The 5,375-nt window shown below is 33.5% G+C and overlaps 1 pseudogene; it reads right to left on the bottom strand.

The window, feature by feature from the left end:
* Positions 1 to 2,032: 2,032 nt before the first annotated feature.
* LOC107503625 lies at positions 2,033 to 2,291 on the bottom strand (annotated as a pseudogene).
* Positions 2,292 to 5,375: the final 3,084 nt, after the last annotated feature.

The raw sequence follows: 5,375 nt of genomic DNA, 5'->3' as shown, positions 1-5,375 counted from the left end.
TTATAGTTTCAGATATTATATTTAAGTCTTTAATCCATTTTGAGTTAATTTTGATGTATGGTGACAGAGAGCAGTCTAGTTTTCTTCTTTTGCATGCAGCTTTCCAATTTTCTCAGCATTATTTACTGAAAAGTCTTTTTTCCTCCATCGTATATTTTTGGCTCTTTTGCCAAAAATTATTTGCACATATATACGGGGGTTGATTTCTGGGCTCTCAGTTCTATTCCATTGGTCTGTGTGCCTGTTCTTCTACCAATACCATGTTGTTTTGATTATTGTCACTTTGAAGTCAGGCAGTGTGATACTTCCTCCAGCCGTGTTCTTCTTTCTCAGGATTACTTTGGTTATTTGTGGTCTTTTGTGATTCCAGATGAATCTGATTCTTTTTTTCTATTTTTTAAAAAATGCCATTGGGATTTTTATGGGGATTGCATTAAATTGCTTTGGGTAATATGGCCATTTTAACTATGTTGATTCTTCTAATCCATGAACAAAGGATATTTTCCATGTCTTTTCAATTTATTTTAATAATATTGTATAGTTTTCAGTATATAGGTCATTCATCTGCTTCCTTAAGTTTATTCCTAGATATTTTATTCTTTTTGTTGCAATTTCAAGAATATTTTATTTTTCATTTCTTTTTTCTAAAATTTCATTGTTAGCGTATGGGAACACTATTAATTTTTGTATGTTTATTTTGTATCCTGAAACTTCACTGTATTTCTTTATTATTTCTAATAATTTTTGGTGGAGTCTTTAGGGTTTTCTATATAAAAAATCATGTCATCTGCAAAAAAATGACAATTTGATTTCTTCATTCCCTATTTGAATATCTTCTATTTCTTTCTCTTGCCTGATTGTTCTAACTAGGACTTCCAATAATATATTGAATAATAGTGGTGATAGCAAACAGCTTTGTCTTTTCTTGAGCTTATTGGTAAGGCTTTTAGTTTTTCACCATTAAGTATAATGTTAGCTGAGGTTTTGTTCTATACGGCCTTTTTTATGTTGAGGTACTTTTCCTCTATACCCATTTTCTTACATTTTTATTCATAAATGAATGTTGTATCTTGTCAAATGCTTTTTCTGCATCTATTGATATGATCATATGACTTTTATCCTTTAATTTTATATGGTGCATCACATTGATCTATTTGCATATGTTAAACCATCTTTGTGCCCCTGGAATTAATCCTATTTGATTGCGATGCATAATCTTTTTAATGTTTTGTTGTATTCAATTTGCTAATAATTTATTTAGGATTGTTATATCTTTGTTCATAAGAGATATTGGTCTATAGTTTTCTTTTTTAGTGTTATTTTTACCAGGTTTTGGTATGAGGGCAATGTTGGTTTCATAAAATGAGTAAGGATGTATTGCCTGTTTTTTCAATTTTTTGGAATAGTTTGAGAAGAATAGTTATTAAATCATCTTTGAAGGTTTGTAGAATTTAGTAGTGAAACCATTTGGTTCTTGACTTTTACTTTAGGGGAGGGTTTTTGATAATAATTTCAAATTCCATACTTTGATTGGTCTATTTAAATATTCCAGTTTTTGTGATTCAATCTAGGAAGGTTGTATATTTCTAAGAACTTGTCCTTTTCTTCTAGGTTATTGCATTTGGTAGCATATAATCTATCATAGTATTGTCATCTCATCCTTTGTATTTTGCTGGTATCTAGCATAACTTCTCTCTCATTTCTGATTTGTTTGTTTCTCTTTTTTCTTCCTTATTAAGTCTATCCAGTGGTTTGCCAATTTTATCAATCTTCTCAAAGAACCAGCTCTTTGTCCATTATTTTTTTCTATTTTTTTCTTCTCTAGTTCATTTAATTTTGCTCTAATTTTTTGATGCATGCAAGAGCAAGAATTCCAAAAGAGTTGAAATAGTGAGGGAAAAGAACTCCCCAAAGAACCTGATGGGTATCATATGTGAGTAGACAGCAATCTTTTCCTTTGTAAAGGACAAGAGAAGAGCTGCAAACTCTGGAGACTCAAGGCTGGGGCCAGGGGTTGGGGGCTTTCCAGAGGTCATTGCAAGAAGGCATTGCACCACTCTAAAAGGCACCTGATATTATCCCAGTACTGTTTAGCATTGGCACTGCATGTATCCTTTAACCATTGACGGAAGAAGTCTTCATCTTTCTTTAGCACCAGAAACTGGCCAGGGACCACAATGCTCCTTTCCTTCAACTTCTTGACCAGCACTTCAGCAATCCTGGCCAGCTCCCCACTGGCTTTTTCCCATGGGCTCTGCCATGAAGTTTTGGTGCTTTGGGGAGGTTGTCATCTTGAACAGGATTAATCAGAAGCTTTAGTTCCCATTATGGCTACTCCCAAATGTTTAGATTTTAAGTGAAAATTAAAGTGCTGAAAGGATTTGACTGACACTTTTGAAGCTCTGAGTTATGTAGTATAATGAGAAATTTAGTATTTTTTTAAGTCCTGGGAGATTTTTTGTATTTTTTTTATTAACTTGATAATCTTAATTAGAACATGGAGAAACTTATCTTGAGGTTATTTTAATTACTGGAATTTTTAGATGATAAGCTTAAAATCATTAAAGGTAGCATGGTGTCAATCTATGGCATATTTTTTAATCCATACAAAAATTCAGATATTTGAACTGAAACTGAAGTAAACTGCAACTCTTTGAATTTCCAGTGCTACTTTTATTCAGAAAAAAACTGGAACTAAACTAAAGATGACTGGGAATGAAATATAAAGACATGGTGAAAGGAGTGCCCATAAAATTGCAAATTGGATACTCTGTAATGAGAAATATACAGTACAGGAATTGCCTTGAAATAAACAATGAGAGCAGGAAAAATAAATTCTGATGGTGAGACTCTTCTTACTGAAGCATCGAGTAAGATTGAAGAGTAATTAACAGGAATGTAGGTATATTTCAGGATAAGGACCATCGGTTAGTAAAGGTGATACAAAGGTTCATCTTACACGAGGAAACAGGCAATGTGAGAAATGGAGAGGTTGAAGTAAAGATATTGCTTTATAATAATTACAAAGAGGTTTTAGAAATCAGACAACTTATGCTTAATCCTATAAATTGACATTTCAGATAGAATGGCTTTGAATGGCTCCGTCTGTATAATAGATAATCTTTGTTTCTTTCATTTGCAGTAAAAAAGTTACTTGTGTTAAGTTCTGAAGAAAGGGGAAACATTTGCTTAGGATCCATTAGAATTCCCATCTATAACACTCAACACACACACACACACACACACACACACACACACATACACACGAACACAGAGTATATAAATATAAGTATTTTGAGATTCGTCTAAGGCACCAAGAGGTCTGGCTATGAAAAATTTTTAAAATCTAAGAATGAGTCAAGACTGAGAAGATATAGGATTTGGAACAAATGGTGTAGGTTGCAGCAATAAGCTCCTTAATCCTGTCTCTCCTCTTAAATATTCCTCTATTGTCCCCTTTTTCAGGTGGTTAAAATGTTGTATTGTGTGGGTAGGAGGAATTGGGAGAAAACTTAGAAAGTTATTATATATTTAGAGCTTTGTATAATGGCTATGAATGTTTCTTTCTTTCTTTCTTTCTTTCTTTCTTTCTTTCTTTCTTTCTTTCTTTCTTTCTTTCTGCAACTGACATGAACCAGAATATTGCTGGATTTCTATGGCTTATATTTTGTCCAATACCAACTAAATTTCCTCAGGCAAACTATCTCTGTTTTAAATCACCCTAACAGGTACTGAAAAGTTAAAGAGCTGGATGACCCATGGCTGAGGCAGTATAAAGATAAAATAAGAATTATAATTATAGTACCTACCTTGTGTTTAGAAAAATCCCTCACATTTAATGAGTATATGTATGTATTTGATAAGTTAAAATCATGCTTAATGGAGCTCTTAAGTATAGACTGTTATTTCTAGAACTCTAGTAAGGAAACAAAAATGAGGGTTTTGTGGTGGGGTAAGGAAGTTACGGAGATTGTGTTATATTTTATTTGTGTTTGATTTTATTTCAAGATTGGATATATACATAGGTTTATAAGCCAGAATGAACAAGTCAGTAGACAGTGGTAGAGATTCCTAGTCCCATTAAGAGATATTAAATTTGAAATTCTGAAGAAAGGGCCAAAATTCATATATATGATTCTGATGACTTAAAAAGTCCACCCTGACTATATTATTTATCTTCCCACCACACTCAACTCATCTTGTCCTCTCTTTTCTTTTTCTTTCTTTCTTTCTTTCTTTCTTTTTAATATTTAAGAAAGTCAGAGTGCCACATTCATCACCTTGTTTGTATCTGCCTGGAGTCTTGGAAACTTGACTACCTTATGCTCTCCTACAGATGAATCTTGAGAACTTGTTTGGAGGTTCTAGCAGGGGAACATAGTTACTTGTTAACCCTTGCAGAAAGTAAAGTGTTGGAAAAAGTGGTCCTCCTCTGTAGGAAAAGGTGGTCCTCTTTGAGGAGGGTCCATCTACCTAGCTGGTCAGATTAGCTGAATCAATCCTGAAAATCAATGGGGTGACAGATATCACAGCCAGATTTCCTTCACATCTCTCTCTCTCTCCCCTCTCTATCTTTTATTTTTAACATAAAATTTATCAATTTCTAACATACTACTATGGACTTAATATTTACATCTCTCTCTTTTTCTGCCATGTGAAGATACAACGAGAAGACAACTGTCTGTGAACTAGGAGGATCATTGCCAAGAACTTGACCTTACTAGCACCCTGATCTCAGATTTCCAGCCTCCAGGACTGCGATAAATAATTTGCTATTGTTTAAGAACCCTATCTATGGTATTTTTATTATACAACCCAAGCTGACTAAGACACATATCATGTAGTTTATTAATTTATTATTTTTAGTTTATTATTTGTCTCTTCCTTCTAGTATGTAAGCACCATGAAGATATGCTTTTTTTCAATGTTGTGTCCTCAATACCTAGAATAGTTCCTATCTATATTATGTGCTCAATAAATAGTTAAATATTTATTCCCACATCAGGAAGGTATAGGAACCATTGTTCCAATGGATGTAGAAAGACAGAAGCCTAAATGGTGGCAGGGAAGAGCAAATGGCAAGGAAGATGCTGGCCATTTCAGAAATTGGTCACTGTGTCACAGAGAAGTGGTTGCCTAGTTTTCTGGCCAATAGAACAAACATGAGTCAATATTGACAATGGGAGGGAGGCAAAATCAATTCTTAACTTTTTTTTTGCCTCAATGGGTTTTTCAGCTTCCAAATGTAGAAGGGCCTTTTTTCCTGCTCATTTCAACCCCTTTTACCATGTTATACCTCTCTTCCATAGTTTTTTCTGTCATTATTTCTATTAAATGTTTCATGATTTCTTCTTTTTACATATCTACTTCAATAT

This window comes from Rousettus aegyptiacus, unplaced genomic scaffold (genome assembly GCF_014176215.1).
Source record: "Rousettus aegyptiacus isolate mRouAeg1 unplaced genomic scaffold, mRouAeg1.p scaffold_m13_p_9, whole genome shotgun sequence".
Taxonomy (NCBI): domain Eukaryota; kingdom Metazoa; phylum Chordata; class Mammalia; order Chiroptera; family Pteropodidae; genus Rousettus; species Rousettus aegyptiacus.
This window is presented reverse-complemented; position numbering and strand designations above follow the sequence as displayed.